Source organism: Homarus americanus, unplaced genomic scaffold (assembly GCF_018991925.1).
Source record: "Homarus americanus isolate GMGI-L3 unplaced genomic scaffold, GMGI_Hamer_2.0 scaffold51476, whole genome shotgun sequence".
In the NCBI taxonomy this organism is placed as follows: domain Eukaryota; kingdom Metazoa; phylum Arthropoda; class Malacostraca; order Decapoda; family Nephropidae; genus Homarus; species Homarus americanus.
The window spans coordinates 2,623,095-2,636,645 of record NW_024736148.1 but is presented as its reverse complement, the minus strand read 5'-3'; the positions used below and the strand labels follow the sequence as shown (position 1 = coordinate 2,636,645).

General features: G+C 44.8%; 1 long non-coding RNA gene across 1 annotated transcript in view; it reads right to left on the bottom strand.

The window, feature by feature from the left end:
- Positions 1-13,551, bottom strand: part of LOC121872043 — an 85,944-nt gene that overhangs the window by 1,127 nt on the left and 71,266 nt on the right. Inside the window, exons 3-4 of the long non-coding RNA XR_006090013.1 lie at positions 11,473-11,568; positions 10,334-10,485 (exon numbers count right to left, since the gene is read on the bottom strand). This is a non-coding gene — a long non-coding RNA (uncharacterized LOC121872043). The remainder of the gene's footprint in view (positions 1-10,333; positions 10,486-11,472; positions 11,569-13,551) is intronic.

The window sequence follows — 13,551 nt, the reverse complement described above, 5'->3', positions numbered from 1 at the left end:
AGGAAAGGTATCATTCTTGAGATCAGGGTAGGAAAGGTATCATTCTAGATCAGGGTAGGGAAGGTATCATTCTTGAGATCAGGTGGAAGGTGTCATACTTTGGATCAGGGTAGGGAAGGAATCATTCTTGAGATCAGAAGGAATCATTCTTGGATCAGGGAAGGTATCATTCTTGAATGGAGAAGGTATCCTTGAGATGTGGGAGGGAAGGTATCATTCTTGAGATCAGGGAAGGTGTCATACTTGGAGAGATGTGGGGAAGAATCTTTGAGATCAGGGGTAGGGAAGAATCATTCTTGAGACAGAAGTAGGGAAGGTATCATTCTTGATCAGGTAGGAAGGTATCATTCTTGAGATCAGGTAGGAAGGTATCATTCTTGAGATCAGGTAGGGAAGGTATCATTCTTGAGATCAGGTAGAAGAAAAATGTCATACTCTAGAGATCATAGGAAGGAATCATTCTTGAGATCAGAAGGAACGTCTTGAGAGTAGGGAGAGTATCATTCTTGAGATCAGGTGTATCATTCTTGAGATCGTGTGGGAAGAGGTATCATTCAGGATCAGGTAGGAATATCATTCTTGAGATCAGGTAGGAAAGGTACAGTCTAGGAAGGATTATTCTTGAGATCAGGTAGAGGTATCATTCTTGAGACTGTAGGAAATACCAGGTAAGGAAGGAGTCATTCTTGAGATCAGGTAGGTGGGAAGGTATCATTCTTGAGATCAGGGTAGGAAGGTGTCATTCTCGAGATCAGGTAAGGAAGGTGCTGAGATCAGTGTAGGAAGGTGCATTCTTGAATGGGTAGGGAAGGTGTCTCTTAATTGGAAGGAAACTTGAGATCAGGTAGGGAATATGACTCTTAGATAGGGTGGGAATATCATTCTTGAGATCAGGGTAGGAGGTATCATTCTTGAGACTGAGGGTAGGGATGATCATTCTTGAGATCAGGTAGGAAAGGTGTCATTCTTGAGATCACGTGGGAAGGCACATATTCTTGAGATCAGGGTAGGGAAGGTATCATTCTCAGAGATCATCCTGACGGTAGGGAAGGTGTCATTCTTGAGATCAGGGTAGGTAGGGAACGTACCTTAGATGTGTAGGAAGGTGTCATTCTTGAGATCAGGGTAGAACTTGGAGATCAGTAGGGTGTCATTCTTGAGAACAGGGTAGGAAGGTGTCATTCTTGAGATCAGGGTAAGGTGTCATTCGAGATCAGTATAGGACAGTCTTGAGATCAGTGTAGGAAATCATTTTGGAGATCAGGTAGGGAAGGTGTCATTCTTGAGATCAGGGTAGGGAAGGTATCATTCTTGAGATCAGGGTAGGGAAGGGAAGGGTAATTCTCTTGAGATCAGGGTAGGGAAGGAAGGTATCATTCTTGAGATCAGGTAGGGAAGGTATCATTCTTTGAGATCAGGGTAGAGAAGGAAGTGTCATTCTTGAGATCAGGGTAGGGAAGGTGTCATTCTTGAGATCAGTGACAGAAGGTATCATTCTTGAGATCAGAAGGGAAGGTGTCATTCTTGGATCAGGGAAGGGAAGGTATCATTATTGAGCTCAGGGAAGGGTAGGTGCCATTCTTCAGATCAGGAATGGTGTCATTCTTGAGATCAGGGAAGGGAAGGTGTCATTCTTGAGATCAGGTAGGGAAGGTCATTCTTGAGATCAGGGTAGGGAAGGTGTCATTCTTGAGATCAGGGAAGGAAGGTATCATTCTTGAGATCAGGGAAGGAAAGTGCATTCTTGAGATCAGGTAGGGAAGGCATTCTTGAGATCAGGTAGGAAAGGTGTCATTCTTTAGATCAGGGAAGGGTAGGGAAGGATCATTCGGACATCAGGGTAGGGAAGGTGTCATTCTTCAGATGTGGGTAGGGAAGGTGTCATTCTTTAGATCAGGGTAGGTGTCATTCTTGATATCAGGGTAGGGAAGGTGTCATTCTTGATATCAGGGAAGGTGTCATTCTGAGATCAGGGTAGGAAGGAAGGTGTCATTCTTGAGATCAGGGTAGGAAAGGTGTCATCTAGATCAGGTAGGGAAGGTATCATTCTTGAGATCAGGTAGGGAAGGTATCATTCTTGAGATCAGGTGGTGGGAAGGTGCCTCCTTGTGAGATGTGGGTAGTAGGAAGGTGTCATTCTTGATATCGGGGTAGGAAGGTGTCATTCAGAGATCAGTAGGAAGGTATCATTCTTGAGATCAGGTAGGGAAGGTATCATTCTTTAGATCAGGGTAGGGAAGGTGTCATTCTTGAGATCAGGTAGGAGGGGAAGCATGATTATTGAGATCAGGTAGGGAAGGTGTCATTCTTGGAGATCAGGGTAGGGAAGGTGTCATTCTTGAGATGTGGGTAGGGAAGGTGTCATTCTTGTGATCAGGGTAGGGAAGGTATCATTCTTGATCAGGGTAGGGAAGGTGTCATTCTTTGACCAGTAGAAAGGTGACATTCTTGATATCAGGAAGGAAGGTGTCATTCTTGAGATCAGGTTAGGGAAGGGAAGGTATCATTCTTGAGATAAGGGTAGGGAAGGTGTCATTCTTGAGATCAAGGTAGGGAAGGTGTCATTCATGAGATCAGGGTAAGGAAGGTGTCATTCTTGATATCAGGGTAGGGAAGGTGTCTTTCTTGAGATCAGGGTATGGAAGGTATCATTCTTGAGATCAGGGTAGGGAAGGTATCATTCTTGAGATCAGGGTAGGGAAGGTGTTTTTCTTGAGATCAGGGTAAGGAAGGTGTCATTCTTGATATCAGGGTAGGGAAGGTGTCTTTCTTGAGATCAGGTATGAAGCATTCTTGAGATCAGGTAGGGAAGGTATCATTCTTGAGATCAGGGTAAGGGAAGGTGTATTCTTGAGACAGAGAGGTGTCATTCTTGAGATCAAGGTAGGGAAGGTATCATTCTTGAGATCAGGTAGGGAAGGCATCATTCTTGGAGAACAGGGTAGGGAAGGTGTCATTCTTGAGACAGGGTAGGAAAGGTGTCATTCTTTAGATCAGGGTAGGGTAGGGAAGAATCCAACATCAGGGTAGGGAAGGTGTCACTCAGATCAGTAGGAAGTGTATCCTTAGATCAGGGTAGGGAAGGTACTCATTCTTGAGATCAGGGTAGGAAGGTGTCATTCTTAGAAATCAGCGTAGGGAAGGTGTCATTCTTGGATCAGGGTAGGGAAGGTGTCATTCTGAGATCAGGGGAAGGTGTCATTCTTGAGATCAGGTAGGGAAGGTGTCTTTCTTGGAGATCAGGGTATGAAGGTAATTCTTGGAGATCAGGGTAGGGAAGGTATGATTCTTGAGATCAGGGTAGGGAAGGTGTCATTCTTGAGATCAGGTAAGGAAGGTGTCATTCTTGAGATCAGGGAAGGAAGGTGTCATTCTTGAGATCAAGGTAGGAAGGTATCATTCTTGGAGATCAGGGTAGGAAGGCATCATTCTTGGAAGAGTAGGAAGTGTCATTCTTGAGATCAGTAGGAAAGGTGTCATTCTTAGATCAGGGTAGGGAAGGTGTCATTCTTGAGATCAGGTAGGAAGGTACCATTCTTGAGATCAAGGTAGGAACGATCATTCTTGAGATCAGGTAGGGAAGGTGTCATTCTGAGATCAGGGTACGGAAGGTGTCATTCTTGAGATCAGGGTAGGGAAGGTACCATTCTTGAGATCAGGTAGGGAAGGCCCTGATCAGGTAGGGAAGTAATTCTTGGAGATCAGGTAGGAAGGTGTCATTTGATATCAGGGTAGGGAAGGTGTCATTCTTGAGATCAGGTAGGAAGGTGTCATTCTTGAGATCAGGTAGGGAAGGGAAGGTGTCATTCTTGAGATCAAAGGTTTGAGGTCAGAGGAAGGTGTCATTCTTTGAGATCAGGGTAGGGAAGGTATCATTCTGAGATCAGGGTAGGAAGGTATCATTCTTGAGATCAGGGTAGGGAAGGTATCATTCTTGAGATCAGGGTAGGGAAGGTGTCATTCTTGAGATCGAGGTAGGAAGGTGTCATTCTTGGATCAGGGTAGGGAAGGGAAGGTGTCATTCTGAGATCAGGGTAGGAAGGTGTTCTTGATATCAGGGTAGGAAGGTGTCAGAAGGTATAGAAGGTGTCATTCTGGAGATCAGGGTAGAATATTCTGAGATCAGGGTAGGGAAGGTGTCATTCTTGAGATCAGGAGTAGGGAAGGTCATTCTTGAGACTAGGGAAGGGAAGGTGTCATTCTTGAGATCAGGGTAGGAAGGTGTCATTCTGAGATCAGGGTAGGAAGGTGTCATTCTGAGATCAGGGGAAGAAATCTGAATCAGGTAGGAATTTGGAGACAGGTAGAAAAATCATTCTTGATCAGTAGGGAAGGAATGTGTCATTCATGAGACTGTAGAAGGTGTCATTCTTGAGATAGGGTAGGGTAGGAAGGTGTCATTCTTGAGATCAGGGTAAAGGGAAGGTTCATTCTGAGATCAGGTAGGAAGGCAGCCTTAGATCAGGAGTAGGAAGGTGTCATTCTGAAATCAGGTAGGAATTTTGAATGGGTAGGTAGGGGAAGGTGTCATTCTTGAGATCAGGTAGGGAAGGAAGATTCTTGGGCATTTTGAGATCAGGGTAGGGAAGGTGTCACGAGATCAGGTGGGAATATCATTTTGGAGATCAGGTAGGAAGGTGTCATTCTGAGATCAGGGTAGGGAAGGTGTCATTCTTGGAGATCAGGGTAGGTAGGAAGGTATGATTATATTGATCAGGTAGGGAAGGTGTCATTCTTGGAGATCAGTGGTGGGAAGGTGTCATTCTTGGACAGGGTAGGAAGGTGTCATTCTAGATCAGGTAGAAGGTATCATTCTTGAGACTCAGGGTAGGGAAGGTCATTCTGGAGCTCAGGGTAGGGAAGGAAGGTATCATTCTTGAAATCAGGTAGGAAGGTATCATTCTTGAGATCAGGGTAGGGAAGGTTTCTTGGAGAAAAGGGAAGGTATCATCTTGGAGATCAGGAAGGAAGGATCATTGAGACCTGTAGAAGGATTCTTGGAGATCAGGGTAGGGAAGGTGTCATTCTTGAGATCAGGTAGGAAGGTGTCATTCTTGAGATCAGGAAGGAAGGTATCATTCTGAGATCAGGGAAGGGTCATTCTTGAGATCAGGGTAGAAGGTGTATTCTGAGATCAGGGTAGGAAGGTGTCATTCTTTGAGATCAGAAGGGTAGGGAAGGTATCATTCTTACAGGTAGGGAAAGTGTCTCTTGAGATCAGGTAGGGAAGGTGTCATTCTTGAGATCAGGGCAGGGAAGGTGTCATTCTTTGATAGGAGGGAAGGTGTCCTAGAGATCAGGGTAGGGAAGATATCATTCTTGAGATCAGGAGGAAGGAAGGTGTCATTCTTGAGATCAGGTAGGAAAGGTGTCATTCTTGAGACCAGGTGGGAAGGTATCATTCTTGAGACGGTAGGGAAGTGTCATTCTTGGAGATCAGGAGGGAAGGCTCAGACGGGTAGGATGTCATTCTTGAGATCAGGTAGGGAAGGTGTCATTCTTGAGATCAGGGTAGGGAAGGTATCATTCTTGAGATCAGGTAGGAAGGTCATTCTTGAGACTGTGGGTAGAAGGTGTCATTTTGATCAGGTAGAAGGTATCATTCTTGGAGATCAGGGTAGGAAGGTGTCATTCTGAGACAGAGGTAGGGAAGGTGTCATTCTGAGATCAGGTAGGTAAAGTTGGCTCTTAAGATGTATAGGGTGATCATTCTTGAGATCAGGGTAGGGAAGGTGTCACTCTTCAGATCAGGTAGGGAAGGTGTCATTCTTGAGATCAGGGTAGGGAAGGTACCATTCTTTGGAGACTAGGGTAGGGGAAGTCATTCTTGGAAATCAGTAGGGAAGGTCATTCTTGAGATCATGGGGTAGGGAAGGTCATTCTTGGAGATCAGGGTAGGGAAGGTGTCATTCTTGAGACAGGGTAGGGAAGGTGTCTTTCTTGAGATCAGGGTGGAAGGTATTCACTTGGAGATCAGGGAAGGTATCATTCTTGAGATCAGGGTAGGGAAGGTGTCATTCTTGAGATCAGGTAAGGAAGTGTCATTCTTGGAGACTGAGGAAGGGTGTGGATTCTTGAGATCAAGGTAGGAAGGTATCATCCTTGAGATCAGGGTAGGGAAGGCATCATTCTTGAGAACAGGTAGAAGGTGTCATTCTTGAGATCAGGTAGGGAAAGGTGTCATTCTTGGAGATCAGGGTAGGGAAGGTGTCATTCTGAGATCAGGGTAGGGAAGGTACCATTCTTGAGATCAAGGTAGGGAACGTACTTTCTTGAGATCAGGGTAGGAAGGTGTCATTCTTGGAATCAGGGTACGGAAGGTGTCATTCTTGAGATCAGGGTAGGGAAGGTACCATTCTTGAGATCAGGGTAGGGAAGGTACCATTCTTGAGATCAGGGTAGGGAAGGTATCATTCTTGAGATCAGGGTAGGGAAGTCATTCTTGATATCAGGTAGGGAAGGTGCATTCTTGAGATCAGGGTAGGGAAGGTGTCATTCTGAGATCAGGGTAGGGAAGGAAGGTGTCATTCTTGAGATCAGGGTAGGGAAGGTGTCATTCTTGATATCAGGGTAGGGAAGGTGTCATTCTTGAGATCAGGGTAGGGAAGGTATCATTCTGAGATCAGGGTAGGGAAGGTATCATTCTTGAGATCAGGTAGGGAAGGTATCATTCTTGAGATCAGGGTAGGGAAGGTGTCATTCTTGAGATCAGGTAGGGAAGGTGTCATTCTTGGAGATCAGGGTAGGAAGGAAGGTGTCATTCTTGAGATCAGGTAGGGAAGGTGTCATTCTTGATATCAGGGTAGGGAAGGTGTCATTCTTGAGATCAGGGGTATAGAAGGTGTCATTCTAGAGATCAGGAGTAGGAAGTGTCATTCTTGAGACTGTAGGGAAGGTGTCATTCTTGAGATCAGGAGTAGGGAAGTCATTCTTGAGATCAGGGTAGGGAAGGAGGCATTCTTGAGATCAGGGTAGGGAAGGTGTCATTCTTGAGATCAGGGGTAGGGAAGGTGTCATTCTGAGATCAGGTAGGGAAGGTGTCATTCTTGATATCAGGGTAGGGAAGGTTCATTCTTGAATCAGTAGGGAAGGTGTCATTCTTGAGATCAGGGTAGGGAAGGAAGGTGTCATTCTTGAGATCAGGGTAGGGGAAGTGCCTTCCTGGAGATCAGGGTAGGGAAGGTGTCATTCTTGAGATCAGGGTAGGGAAGGGAAGGTGTCATTCTTGAGATCAGGGTAGGGAAGGTGTCATTCTTGAGATCAGGGTAGGGTAGGAAGGTGTCATTCTTGAGATCAGGGTAGGGAAGGTGTCATTCTTGAGATCAGGTAGGGTAGGAAGGTGTCATTCTTGAGATCAGGGTAGGGAAGGAAGGTGTCATTCTTGATATCAGGGTGAAGGTGTCATTCTTGAGATCAGGGTATGGAAGGTGTCATTCTAGAGATCAGGGTGGGGAAGGTATCATTCTTGAGATCAGTGGGGAAGGTATCATTCTTGAGATCAGGGTAGGGAAGGTGTCATTCTTGAGATCAGGGTAGGGTAGGGAAGGTATGATTATATTGATCAGGGTAGGAAGGTGATCATTCTTGAGATCAGGGTAGGGAAGGTCATTCTTGAGATCAGGGTAGAGGAGTGTCATTCTTGAGATCAGGGTAGGAAGGTATCATTCTTGAGATCAGGGTGGGAAGGTATCATTCTTGAGCTCAGGGTAGGAAGGGAAGGTATCATTCTTGAAATCAGGGTAGGGAAGGTATCATTCTTGAGATCAGGGTGGGAAGGTGTTATTCTTGAGATCAGGAGGAAGGTATCATTCTTGAGATTAGGGAAGGGAAGGTATCATTTTGAGATCAGTGGGAAGGGAAGGTATGATTCTTGAGATCAGGGTGGGAAGGTGTCATTCTTGAGATCAGGGTGGGAAGGTGTTATTCTTGAGATCAGGGAGGAAGGTATCATTCTTGAGATTAGGGAAGGGAAGGTGTCATTCTTGAGATCAGGAAGGGAAGTGTCATTCTTGAGATCAGGGTAAGGAAGGTGTTATTCTTGAGATCAGGGAAGGGAAGGTATCATTCTTGAGATTAGGAAGGGAAGGTATCATTTTTGAGATCAGGGTAGGGAGGTGTCATTCTTGAGATGAGAAGGGATGGTATCATTCTTGAGATCAGGGAAGGGAAGGAATCATTCTTGAGATCAGGGAAGGAAGGTATCATTCTTGAGATCAGGGTAGGGAAGGTATCATTCTTGAGATCAGGGTAGGGAAGGTATTCTTGAGATCAGGAAGGAAAGGTATCATTCTTGAGATCAGGGTAGGGAAGGTATCATTTTGAGATCAGGGTAGGGAAGGTGTCATTCTTGAGATCAGGAAGAGGTGTCATTCTTGAGATCAGGGTAAGGAAGGTGTTATTCTTGAGATCAGGGTAGGGATGGTATCATTCTTGAGATTAGGGAAGGGAAGGTATCATTTTTGAGATCAGGGTAGGAAGGTGTCATTCTTGAGATGAGGGAAGGGATGGTATCATTCTTGAGATCAGAAGGGAAGGAATCATTCTTGAGATCAGGAAGGGAAGGTATCATTCTTGAGATCAGGAAGGAAGGTGTCATTCTTGAGATCAGGGTAGGGAAGGTTGTCACTCTTCAGATCAGGGAAGGGAAGGTGTCATTCTTAAGATCAGGGTAGGGAAGGTGTAATTCTTGAGAATAGGTTAGGGAAGGTATCATTCTTGAGATCAGGGTAGGGAAGGTGTCATTCTTGAGATCAGGAAGGAAGGAAAAAGTTGAGATCAGGAAGGAAGGTGTCATTCTTAAGATCAGGGTAGGGGTGTAATTCTTGAGAATAGGTTAGGGAAGGTATCATTCTTGAGATCAGGGTAGGGAAGGTGTCATTCTTGAGATCAGGGTAGGGAAGGTTGTCACTCTTGAGATCAGGGAAGGGAAGGTGTCATTCTTACGATCAGGGTAGGGAAGGTGTCATTCTTGAGAATAGGTTAGGGAAGGTATCATTCCCGAGATCAGGGTAGGGAAGGTATCATTCTTGAGATCAGGTTAGGGAAGGCATCATTCTTGAGATCAGGGTAGGGAAGGTATCATTCTTAAATAACTGATGGAGAAGGTGTCAATTGCAACTGTAGAATAAGTGGGCATTCTCATATTGCTGAGTAAAATGTAAAGACATTTGACAAATTTGACCCAAAACTTTTCAGGAAACAGAGACGCACACACACACAATGAAGTTTGTTTACACTATCCCGTGGAAGGTTATCGGGAGCAGAGGTTTAGATATCACTAATAGTTCCTACATGATATCCTAAAGGAGTCCCTGCATGATATCCTAAAGGAGTCCCTGCATGATATCCTAAAGAAAAAGTTTTAAAATATAAGAAAAGAACATTTATAGAGATGGTGATAAAAGATCTTAATAATACTGAAAAAAGTCCGTAACAACGAAGGAGCAACAGATGGAATGACTGTACCGGTTACAACATTATTAAAAATAGCTTCCCAGAGAGCAGAGACTAGTTGGGTGGATACATTAAAAACAGGTATCTTAAAAGGGTGAAACCTTCGAGTGATGGTGAGTACTGCTGGCTGAGTAGCTAACCTTGCCGGAATGTGAAACTTCAACTTATCTGGAGTTAACTAAAGTCCTTGGATGGGTCGAACTCTTGTATCGATGAATCATAGACTGGCGCCTTATAGTGCTTTAACCATCTTCGAGTGCCCTTTAATCCACCTCTGCTGTGTTTGAAGGACCTTTCATCCACCTCTGCTGTGTTTGAAGGACCTTTAATCCACCTCTGCTGTGTTTGAAGGACCTTTCATCCATCTCTGCTGTGTTTGAAGGACCTTTAATCCACCTCTGCTGTGTTTGAAGGACCTTTCATCCACCTCTGCGGTGTTTGAAGGACCTTTCATCCATCTCTGCTGTGTTCGAAGGATCTTTCATCCACCTCTGCTGTGTTTGAAGGACCTTTCATCCACCTCTGCTGTGTTTGAAGGACCTTTCATCCACCTCTGCGGTGTTTGAAGGACCTTTCATCCATCTCTGCTGTGTTCGAAGGATCTTTCATCCACCTCTGCGGTGTTTGAAGGACCTTTCATCCAGCTCTGCTGTGTTCGAAGGATCTTTCATCCACCTCTGCTGTGTTTGAAGGACCTTTCATCCACCTCTGCGGTGTTTGAAGGACCTTTCATCCACCTCTGCTGTGTTCGAAGGACCTTCCATCCACCTCTGCTGTGTTTGAAAGACTTTTCATCCACCTCTGCTGCATGTGGAGAGTTATTTAACCAGCTGTGATGTGAACCAGGGACCTGTGACTTACTCTTCAATGAGTGAATTACCTTTGCTGTGGACGATGGACTTCCTGCTGGCCTTGGACCGCGCCGTGATGCCGTAGTTGATACCGAGCTGCTGTAGGAAGACGGAAGCGTCGTCATCGTCGTCTTCGTCTCCCCCGCTTCCCTGTATCTCGATGGTCGGCACAGTGCAGTCCCTGAGGCAACACTGGCTGGTTAGTTAAATCTCAAGGTATTACAGCTTAGCTCCTTAGTCAGCTGCATTTATTTCTACATGTATGGAAGTATAATGCATGTATGTATGTATGTATTACCAACAAGGAAAAAAGCTGCAACCGTTCATACCCTGGCTTATATACTGTACGCTCCACACGACAACCCTCAATAATAACTGTCTTAGAGGCTAAAGTCAAGGTCACACACACACTACACTACTGTACCTGGCGTGAGTAAGGACTGAACACCTCCCCCTAATAACAACCTGTGTAATATTGCCTCAGTATAAATGGTGTATAACATCAGCATATTATTTCCTTAGTCATGATAGTTTTGACCTTGGTGTTATTAATGACAGTGGCAGAGATTAGGAGTTGGTGTTTTTGTCTTAATAAGTTTTGATAATCGGAGGATGTCAATTAGCCAAGTTTAATATTGATTTACTAAATACTGTATATATTCAGGGTCTTCTACTGCCTTATAAGTCTTCTGTAATAAGCACTGTCTGATGTTTAATTGATGACACAATATATAACACACACACACACACACACACACACACACACACACACACTCGACCATGCCGGACTCATAAAGTAGTGAAGGAGGTAATAGGTGGCAGAGGTAGTGAAGGATGAGTACCAGGTGGGGCAGCAGGTGGTGGAGCTGGTGAAACAGGTGTAATTTAGATGACAGGTGGTGCATGAGGATTCCCAGGTGGTGCAGGAAATATCATAACAGGTGAAGAACAGCTGGTGGAGAAGTAAAAGACAAACAGGTGGTAGAGAAGAGGTGATCCAGATGATAAAAGGCGCCAGCTGACATACTAAAGCCAACAGGTGGTGAAGTACAATTAACAGGTAGTACGATAAAGGTAACAAGCCGTAACGTGCAACAGGTGGTGGGATAAAGGTGGCACAACAGGTGGTGGGATAAAGGTGGCACAACAGGTGGTGGGGTGGACGTACAGCTGGTGTGGAGTTTGGGTCTGGTCGGTCATGTTGTTGTCACAGCCTCGGGCCATCCTGCTTCTCACGCCTTACATCACGGTAACGCTCTGCTCCCTGTAACACATAGTAACATGTTAATAACGATCTCCTTCACACTCTGTAACACATAGTAACATGTTAATAACGATCTCCTCCACACTCTGTAACACATAGTAACATGTTAATAACGATCTCCTCCACACTCTGTAACACATAGTAACATGTTAATAACGATCTCCTCCACACTCTGTAACACATAGTAACATGTTAATAACGATCTCCTCCACACTCTGTAACACATAGTAACATGTTAATAACGATCTCCTCCACACTCTGTAACACATAGTAACATGTTAATAACGATCTCCTCCACACTCTGTAACACATAGTAACATGTTAATAACGATCTCCTCCACACTCTGTAACACTGATCTCCTACACTCTGTAACATAGTAACATGTTAATAACGATCTCCTCCACACTCTGTAACACATAGTAACATGTTAATAACGATCTCCTCCACACTCTGTAACACATAGTAACATGTTAATAACGATCTCCTCCACACTCTGTAACACATAGTAACATGTTAATAACGATCTCCTTCACACTCTGTAACACATAGTAACATGTTAATAACGATCTCCTTCACACTCTGTAACACATAGTAACATGTTAATAACGATCTCCTCCACACTCTGTAACACATAGTAACATGTTAATAACGATCTCCTTCACACTCTGTAACACATAGTAACATGTTAATAACGATCTCCTCCACACTCTGTAACACATAGTGGCATGCTAGTAACACCCACACGCACACCATGTATATATCACAGTAATAACATGTAAGTAATACACACACACATTATTTAACTCATATATACAAGTACATGAGCAATAATAACAGAAGACAGGTGATAGATAACTATAACAGAGGTAAACACTCGACAACAGACACACCCAAGACTCGATCGTTTTATTTATTATTTTTATCATCCACAAGTTTCCCATTGGTTACTTGCTTATACGAGGATGGCCGGCCCAAGGGCCACCTAGGCGTGAATTTGTTTAAGGTGTAGAAGCTGTCGCCAACACAACAACCAAACGCTGAGTTAACGGGCTGCATGACCCAGTGTCAAGGGATAGTCCAAGAAGACCGGACAACTCGCCAACTGCACTGGCTAACCATTACACCGAAACACGATCCGCACATCGATTAACATCCAGGTTCCCAATTACTGCTGGGTAGACAGAGGCAAATGGCGTAAAGAAAATTGCCCATAGTTTCATCCTGCCCGGGGATCGAACAAGGGACTTCTCGCTTACGAGGCGAGCATGCTGACCATTACACCACAGATCACATACATACATATAGAGCGTCCGTTTAATAGTAAACTACCTGCAGTATTACCACACAGCAGGTAGTAACAGGCGGCACTTCCTGGACAGTCTGACACACACAAACACACCTCTCGTCCCTAATTATAATTCATCAATATATGCGGCTGTTGGTGCAGTATGATAGCCTACACTCCCCTCCCTCATACACCCTCCCCTCCCTCCCTCATACACCCTCCCTCCCTCCCCATACACCTCCCCCCTACCTCCCTACACCCTCCCTCCCTCCCTCATACACCCTCCCCTCCCTCACCTCACACACCATCCTCCCTCCTCTCTCCTGACATGGTAAACGATAACTCACCAATCAGCACACGCCAGGCCCGCAAACACGTGGACTTTTTTTTTCTCTTTGACTAAGGAGCGTCAGAGCCCCCGGGAAGGTCAGACAAGGTGAAGACTTTGTATTTTTTTGATGGGTTACCTGAGTCAAGTTAATTAATCTCTGGCTTAATTCTATTGCCTTTACCTGCTGACACGAAAGTCTCTTAAGTGAAGGTAAAAATTACTCTCTCTCTCTCTCTCTCTCTCTCACAACACACGCAGAAGGTAACAACTCTGTGGGAAGACAACGCCGTGTTTCACTTACACACCAAACATAACGTGACCTAACGTCGTCTAACCTAATTTAACCCAAATTAACCTAACCTAACC